The 9,459-nt window shown below is 43.0% G+C and overlaps 1 non-coding gene across 1 annotated transcript; it reads right to left on the bottom strand.

Moving 5' to 3' along the window:
* Window positions 1-9,143: 9,143 nt before the first annotated feature.
* Window positions 9,144-9,246, bottom strand: LOC119471285. Its single transcript, XR_005200320.1, has one exon. It is a non-coding gene; the product is annotated as a small nucleolar RNA U13 (small nucleolar RNA).
* Window positions 9,247-9,459: the final 213 nt, after the last annotated feature.

The raw sequence follows: 9,459 nt of genomic DNA, 5'->3' as shown, positions 1-9,459 counted from the left end.
CGACAGTGCCAGCTTTCCCTTCTCTATGGACTCCACCTTCAGTGGGGACCTCTTCCAAATTCTCTTCCTCTAATCCCCCCCTTTCCCTTAGGACATGCTCTGAATTGGTTCACAGGAGTTTCCCTCCTGGGTGGTTGCATTTTAAGAGGGAATTCTGGGACACCTCAAAACCTACACAAGGAAGGGATTAAGACTTCATAAGATACATAGCACACACACACTCACAGACACATGCTCTCACACACACACTGTCTCTCTCTCTCACACACACACACACACACATACACACACACGTAAGTAGTGGCTTGATTAGAACCTCAGGCATCAGGAAAGCCAGCAGATGGGATATTTTTGCACAGGAGCTTTCTCCACTCAAATCACACAGAGTAATCACAGTCTAAAGACCAGCCCCAGGCCCCTTCTCCCTCACTAATGTCAGGCCATCTCAAGTGGGCCTCGGGTCTTCTTCCTGATAAAGCCACTGGCTGCAGCACTCTCACAGGGTCTATTTTTTTAAGATAGCTATCTCTTCTCTCTCTCTCTCATCCTCCTCTACCTGACAAGTCCACATTTTCCAAGTCCTCCCTCAGCCCACCCATGTAGACACCATATCTGAAATCCTGGTAATTCTTCTGTCCTAAGTCAAAGCAACTGGCAAGGCCTCCTGCAGACAGGGACAGAATGGGACAGGAGAAAAAACTGTCCCTTATTACCACCATGGGGAGTGACCAAGACATGCATGAACAAAATTCCCCTAAAACTACACATACATGTGAAGAAAGAAAATTCACCCCCTTGGCCATTTCCTGGATAGAGAAGCTTTTTTCATCTGCTAAGGTAGATGCCTCAAAGGCCCCCAAAGAGGGCTTTCTACGGGGTGTTGCTTTAAGTGCAGTGACACTCCCAGGCACCTGTTTCCCTCACTCACAACACTGACATGACCTCAGGCTTCTACTCTGTCATTAGTCAGGAATCATCCAGGAGAAGTCTCAAGCCAAGCACAGGAGGGCATATTAAGTCTTGTTGTTCTGCAGATATTTACACCACCATATAAAAATAGGTGACCACAGCAGGAAAGATGGATGGAAGCCATGGAACCTAAAATGTCCCCCACTCTGGCAAAGGAGACAGAGGCCTGCTGAATTAAAGCAGGTGTTTTCTGTTCTCTGGCAGCCTCGGGCAATGAACTCTGGCCTGTATAGTTGCAAAAGGACCTCACCTCCATGTTTATTCTACTCCAGAAGAAAAGAGAAGAAGGTGAGCAAACGTTCCTAAGGTCCACAGAGGGCCCAGTGCATTTTAAATGCATCTAAGCCAACAGGGCAGCCAGGCTGAGGATAACTTTTTCGATGCAGCAATGGGTTCTGGACAGAGGTACAGCCCAGAGAACCCAAAAGAAAATAAAGATAAAGGAAATGGAGCAGGGAAAATCAGTGAGGTGGGACTGCTGAGAGAAGGGACAAAATGGAAGTAATTGGTTTTGGGAAGGGGAAAGGCAAAAATCCAATAAAAGTGGACTGCTTAAGACCTAAGCAGCAGAGGAAATTTATTTTCTGTACCTGGAATCCCAAAGTTATCAGATGTTCTTTGTTCTCACCAATCGAAGGATAACACAACTTATTGTTTCCATGTACAACAGACAAATATTTGCATAGTCGCCATATTGTAATAGTTGGAACTCAATGACAATTCTGAAAACAAGGGCTATTTTCTAGACACAGTGGGCTCATCAACAGTGACTCTGAAAGCCACCATGTTTCTGGAAAGGCTTTTGATAAAGCTGATAGTAAATATTTTAATCTTAGCCATTCAGCAGCTTAAATCTAAACCTATTTGGATTAAATGGATCTCAAGTTAGGCACTTGCTGCTTTGGGTTTTTGCAGAGTGTTATGTGGAGGTCTATTAAAATGCTTGTATTCTGGTACATCTCATTTTCAGTTTTCCTACCCTACAAGGAGTAGAGCCAGATAGGACACCTTGAAATCTCCGTAGTCTAGCCCAAGGCCTAGCAGATGGTTAATAATTGGTCATTGAAAGAATAAGTAAAAGAACAAATTACTAAATATAGTGATAGAAATCCCTTCCAACTAAAAAAAAAAAAAAAAAAAAAAAAAAAAAAAAAAATCTAGGCTCAGCCTGGTGGCTCATACCTATAATCCCAACAGTTTGCGAAGCCAAAACAGGGAGGAAGGCTTGAGGCCAGGAGTTCAAAACCAGCCTGGGCAACTTAGTGAGGCTCTGTCCCTATTTACAAAAAAAAATCTACTCCGTATCTACTAGGTGGCTAAAATCAAAAAGTCAAAAATAACAATTGTTATCAAGAATAGAGAAATGGAGAAATCAGAACCCTTACATGCTGATGGTGTGATTGTAAAATGATCCGGCTATTTGGGGAGGCAGTCCAGCTGTTCCACAAATGATTAAAACTACAGTTACCATGTGACCCAGCTACTCCACTCCTAGGTATATCTCCAAGAGAAATAAAAACTATGTCCACAAAGAAACAGGACCTGAATGTTTATAGGAGCATTATTCGCAATATCCAAAAGGTGGAAACAACCCAAATGTCACCCAGCAGACAAACAGATAAACCAAAGGTGGGACAGCAGTACCAGAGAACATTATTCTGCCATAAAAAGGATAAAGCACTGATACATGCTACAACATGGATGAGTCATGAAAACATTATGCTAAGTGAAAGGAGCCAGACACAAAAGACCGCACACTCTATGATTCCATTCTCATGAAATTCCAGAATATGGAATCCACAGGGCGAGGAAGGAGATTAGTGGGTACTCAGGGGTGGAGTGGGCAAGTGTGTGCGAATAGAAGGGAGACAGCTGAACCATACAGGGCTTCTTCCCAAGGAGATGAAAATGCTCTCAAATTGACTGTGGTGATGACTGCACATATCTCTGGATATACTAAACACTATTGAACTGGGTACTTTGTTTGTTTGTTTGCTTGTTTGCTTGCTTGTTTTTAGAGACAGTGTCTCACTATGTTGCCCAAGCTGGACTCCTGGGCTCAAGGGATTCTCCCACCTCAGCCTCTCCAGTAGCTGGGACTATAGGCACACACCACTATGCCCAGCTTTGTACACTATAAATGGGTAAATTTTATAGTATATGAACTATATCTCAATTAAGTTGTTTTTTAAAATTCTCAACTAATAATAAATGCCAGAAATTTCTATGGCTATTTTCTCCTTTAGAACTTCATTAGACAGAAGAGATTCAATTTTCAGTTTAGTGCTTCTATATTTATATGAAGTGTGAAGGCTGAGGCAGGAGGATCCCTTAAACCCGGGGGCTGAGAATGCAGTGAGCCATGACCACGCCACTGGACTCCAACCTGAGCCATAAGCGAGACAGAAAAAAAACAAAATATTGCATATTAGCTGCTCTGGAGTGACTCCTCAAGTGAAGTCTCACAATGCGGGCTGAACGGAGAACCTGTTTTACTTCGTGACCAAAGCTACTCCTATCTCAAATGTGGGTTTAAGTTCTGAGATATAATGAGGGTAGGAGGGACAATTCCATCAGAATTGAGGTCCTTTTTCAGTTTTATAATGTCTTTAGCTAGTTTTGATCATGAATTATGAATTTTGGATAAACTTTCATGTGATAAAACCAAGGAACAAAAAAAAAAAAAGGAATATGATTGGAAGCACTGATGACAATACTAAATAATATAAAAGTCTAAGGAAGGAAAATCCAAAAACCTTAGAACTGAATTCCACCTTGACTACTTCCAAGGTACACAACCTCTGGCAGGTGACTTGACCCTCAGCCTCAGTGTACTCATCTGGAAAATGGGGACATTCATACCAGCTTCTCCATGTGATAGTGTAAGCAACATAAAGAAGAGTAACTGACATGTAGTCAGCACTGGATAAATACTTCTCCCTTCTTCCTGGATAGAAAAATGCAAGATTAAGAACTGGTTGATGTTGATTTACAGTGGCTTTGAGAAAAAAATTTATAAGTCAAATCAAATAAAGAACTGGTTGATGCTGAAGAGGAACAAAGAAGGGAAAGAACAGGCAGCAAGGAATGGTGGAGTTAGAGGGAGTCTGAGTTAACAAAATGTGACCAAACAAATCCATTGTAGCCAGATAGTCCCAGGCCAAAACGGGAGATAAGGCTTACTTGTATTCAAGAAAAAAAGGGCATTAGACAAAACAGAAAGCAAAATGAGAGCCGGACTGGTCTGTCTGAAGCCCTTTGGGGTTTAGAAAGGAGCCAGTCCTTTCAAGAGCTTCATGCTGAGATATCATGGAATTTGATAGGGATGTGGTGGATGACAGCAGGATGGGATTAAATGTAGCAACCAGGATATGCAGTTACTAGCAAGTTACCCACTGTTTTCAGGGATATTCCAAAAGCTTGGGTTTGAAGAAAGCAAGCCTTAATGGAAACCAACGTCTAGTCCACATTAGAGTGTCTGCTCCTTTGATGCCCCATTGGGAGGAGGATGGAGTTCTGCAACTGTTTTTTACTGAAAAGAGTAAAATCAGTTTTGAAACAGTGCCCTAAGTCCCAGCGCCCAAATTTGTTACTGGCAATTGGGCGCCCTCTAGTGTCACTGAGCGGGGATGCCACCCTTTGAAAGTCGTAAAGTAGGGAAACCCTCTTGGGTTCCAGCTCTAGAAGAAATTGCCAAACAGCAGTATTTACATGGATACCTGGAAGACAGGAAAAGGTTGAAAGAGCACCAATATGACACAAACGAGTCCTTCTCTCGCGCACAGTAGGAACATAGTAGGTATTCGTGGAACATAGTAGGTATTCTGGAACATAGTAGGTATTCGTGAGGTGTTTGTTGAAAGTGAATGGCAATTAAGTCCATGGCAGACAATCTTGCATTAATGCCCCATCCGGATATTGACATGTAACAAATACACCACCTGTCAAACTGATGCAGCAATGAAAACTTTGACTGCTCAGATCTTAGGATACTTGTTTGTTTGTTTGTTTGTTTGTTTTTTGAGACAGAGTCTCGCTCAGTCACCCAGGCTGGAGTACAATGGTGCGATCTCGGCTCACTGCAACCTCCGCCTCCTGGGTTCAAGTGAATCCCCCCTGAGTAGCTGGGATTACAAGGGCCTGCCACCACGCCCAGCTAATTTTTGTATTTTTAGTAGAGACGAGTTTCACCATTTGCCCAGGCTGCTCTCCAACTCCTGGTCTCATGTGATCCGCCCACCTCAGCCTTCCAAAGTCCTGGGATTACAGGCATAAACCACTGTGCCCAGCCAGATCTTAGGATACTTTCTGAGTGATATAGTTGAGTAAGAACCATGGCTAGATACCTAGCTGAAATTAAAGAAATTACTCCACTGGATCAACCAGAATATACATGCTGTAACAAAAGTAAATCCTCTTGGCCGGGCATAGTGGTCACATCTGTAATCCCAGCACTTTGGGAGGCCAAGGCAGGCTCATGACCTGAGGTCAGGAGTTCAAGACCCACTTGGCCAACATGGCCAAACCTGATCTCTACTAAAAATACAAAAATTCAAAGATTAGCCGGGCCTGGGTAGCACATGCCTGTAGTCCCAGATACTCAGGAGACTGAGGCGAGAGAATGGCTTGAACCCAGAAGGTGGAGGTTGCAGTGAGCAGATTGTGCCACTTCACTCCAGACTGGATGGCACAGTGAGATTCTGTCTCAAAAAACAAAAAAAAAGAGTAAGTCCTCTTTGTAAGTCCTCTTTTCCTCACTCAGCTTTGGTGAGTCCATTTGCAAACTCAAGGGGAGTGGAGACTTTCCTCTAAGAAAAGATTACCTATGATCCTGCATACCATTAGAGCAGTAAAACACATTTAATTTATTTCTCTCCTATGCTGAGTCAGGTGGTGAGGGAACATGTCCACTTCCATAGCCAGAGCTGTTTTTGCATCAGATCAGTTATTCATTGAGAGCAGAAGAAAAAATTAACCTCACACGCTTACCTCAAATTGTTTGCTATCCAGTTCTTTTGTTGCAAGAAACTTAGATTCAGTAGACCAATCTAAGCATTCCCAAGACATTCCAGTTTTGCTCAGAAGGATTGCAAGGCTTGAGAAGAAAAAAATTAAAAAATAAAAAAAAAACAGCCTTAGCATGCAGTGATCTACTTTGATCAGAGTGCACGGATTGCTGGGATAGCTAACAATGCTTTGGAACATGCCTTCTCCCTGCTGCAAGAACTTGGAAAGACACGCTGTGTGCAACCCCTGTGCAAATGTAAGACAAGCACCATGCCACTTTCGTTTTATTTTTTTTTCTTTTTGTCGCTTACACCTGTAATAAAACTGCAAACCACGCTACTTTCTTTGCTCATGAAAGCTACAACACCTTCTACTTCTTCCTCTGTGAATGCCATGTTGTACCTGTAGCCTATATCTATGTTTTTTGAATGATTAAATACCTGAAGTTGAACATCCGGCAGAATGGCCTCAAAAAACTAGACGTGCCCTGCCTTGTGGAAAAGCCCCAGAGGCCACACTTACCCATGGCTGATATTTCAAATGACTATTCATTTGTCCCAGAAGTCATAGACAGATTTATGCCTCAGACACTCTGCAAAGAGGTACCCCGAGCACAGACTGAAAATGCAAATCGTTATTCCAATCTTCTCTCTGGGATCAGGAGAATAAAGGGAGAACAGATGCCTTAACTGCAACAAGGGCACATGGTGCTGCTGGAAAAGGGTTGCAATTCTGTCCCCCACACAAAGCCCTTTAGGAGAGGGTGTCCATGTACCCTGAAACTTACTTAACATTTCTAAAAGTGGGGTGAATCCCAAGGGGCCAGGCTGAGTCTGGGTGTGCTTTTGCATGCAGAACAGCCACTAGAGCAGGACCTGGTCTCCCAAGAAAGATGGGGTCTTGCTCTGTTTGCCCAAGCTGGTCTTGAACTCGTGGTGTCAGAGGCGTGTGAACCAGAGCAACTCCATCTTAAATAGGAGCTGGGTAAAATGAGGCTGATGCCTCCTGGGCTGCATTCGCAGTAAGCTAAGGTATTCAAAGTCACAGGATGAGATTGGGGTTCAGCACAAAATACAGGTCGTAAAGACCTTGCTAATAAAACAGGTTGCAGTAAAGGAGTCAGCTAAAATCAAAATGGCGACAAGAGTGACCTCTGGTTGTCCTCACTGCTACACTCCCACCAGTGCCATGACAGTGTACAAATGCCATGGCAACATCAGGGAGTTACCCTATATGGTCTAAAAAGGGGAGGCATGTATAATCCACCCCTTGTTTAGCATATTATCAAGAAATAGTCATAGAAATGGGCAGCAGCCCTCGGGGCTGCTCTGTCTATGCAGTAGCCATTCTTTTATTCCTTTACTTTCTTAACAAACTTGCTTTCACTTTGCAAAAAAAAAAAAAAAATTATAAAAGTGAGGCATTAGGAGTAGAAAGTCAGGCTCCCAGCTGGCTACCATATTTAACTGGTTTCTATTTTAAGTAAGGTCTACAAGGAAAGAGGTGGGAGACAGGGCAGAGTCCCGCATGTGCTCTGCAGGAGCGTTACTCACCAGGTCATTACTCACCAGGGCGCTTCTAAAATCTGGGGGCCCTGCAGGGGGTTTCCTTTGCAGGCTCGCAGCTAATGTAGAAGAATGAGGGCTTCTCTTCTCCAGCCTTCTTTTCAGGGCTCCTAACCTTCCAACACCCAGAGTGCTCTCCCAGTAGGTGATCAAAATAGCTTACCCAGAACACCAGGAGGAAGAGAGGAGGAGGTGCAGGGAGTTGGTAATGGCACTCCAGCGTTCCAACTGCAGAACTGAAGAGGTCAAATAGGTAGTGGGACATTGGAACATGAAACTATACATCAAATCCAATAGCAAAATCTCTTAATTGATCCTCATAACATGATATCATAAAAGGCCCTTTTTTTAATTGTTAGAAAAAGACATTTTTGGCTGGGTGCGGTGGTACACACCTGTAATCCCAGCACTTTGGGAGGCTGAGGCAGGGTAATCACTTTAACTCAGAAGTTTGAGACCATCCTGGATAACACTGTGAAACCGTGTCTGTACAAAAAGCACAAAAATCAGCCAGGTGTCGTGGTCTGCACCTGTAATCCCAGCTACTCAGAGGGATGAGGCGGGAGGATCACTTGAGACCAGGAGATCAAGGCTGCAGCGAGCCGTCATCGCGATGTGCATGCCAGCCTGGGCAACAGAGTAAGACCTCCTCTCAAAAAAAAAAAGAAAGAAAAGAAAAAGAAAGAGACATTGTTGATGGAACCTGCTAGACATCCATGGAGCTTAACTTCCTACTTGTAAAAATCCACAGTGTCTGATTTTATTGTAAATACATTTGGCCAGGCGTGGTGGCTCACACGTGTAATTCCATCACTTTGGAAGGCCGAGGTGGACAGATCACCTGACGTCAGGAAATCAAGACCAGCCTGACCAACATGGCAAAACCCCGTCTCTACTAAAAATACAAAAATTAGCTGGGTGTGGTGGCACATGCCTGTAATCCCACCTACTCAGGAGGCTGAGGCAGGAGAATCACTTGGAACCCGGGAGGCAGAGGTTGCAGTGAGCCAAGGTCACGCCAAGGTCACACATGACAGAGCAAGTCCTATCTCAAACACACACACACACACACACACACACACACACATTTATTTAAAGAAATTAAAAGTATTTTCCACATCCTATTAAATCCCTAAATCTCATTATAAGTTGACTATAAGTTACCATTGGTTGAATTTTGCCATCAAATAGAATTTAGTGCCCTCAAGTTCACGGTGTTGGGTGAAGTATTATACACAAAGTAATTCAGACAATATCTCAGAATCTTAAATTTTATCAATATCCTATATTACATTATAAACTATTTCCAAAAAAAAATTGTATAAGATGAGCCCAACCAATGAGAAAGGATTCATCATCATAATAAAAACCACACTGAATAGTGCTTCCCAAGTGAGGGCACTGTTCTAAATCACTTTATCGGAATGAGCCTGTGTAAGCCTCTCAACAACTCTTTAGACATACTCTCAAGACCCTCATTTTACTGGCAGGAAATAAAAGGATGACTGTAGACGCAAACTTATAGTAACTGCAGCCTCCACTTAAAACTAGGTCAACGAGTTTGCCAATCTCTAAACTCCAGTCCAAAGCAGTTTTTTTTCACGTCAGACAGGTAATATGCCAGCATCATAACAAGGTTTGAGGGAGCATGGCTCACACATGCGCGTGAAAACCCAATCATTACGCTGATGAACTATAAAAGGATTCAAATATCTCTTCTTTCAAGTTCAAAACATAAAAATGAATTTTACTCTCAAATCTAAAATTCGCAACACCAGGTTTATCATATCACACAATGCTATTTTCATTAGCTGTCTGAAAAGCAGAGAAGAAACCTTTTTCTCCGACAAATAAAACCACACATACGTTTGAGGCAGCAGGCAACCATTAGTGCCCCTACTATTGGAGAAGTCTCCTT

The sequence above is a fragment of the Cebus imitator genome, unplaced genomic scaffold, assembly GCF_001604975.1.
Source record: "Cebus imitator isolate Cc_AM_T3 unplaced genomic scaffold, Cebus_imitator-1.0 Scaffold54, whole genome shotgun sequence".
Taxonomy (NCBI): Eukaryota; Metazoa; Chordata; class Mammalia; order Primates; family Cebidae; genus Cebus; species Cebus imitator.
The sequence above is the reverse complement of the archived record's forward strand: the minus strand, read 5'-3'. Positions and strand labels throughout refer to the sequence as shown.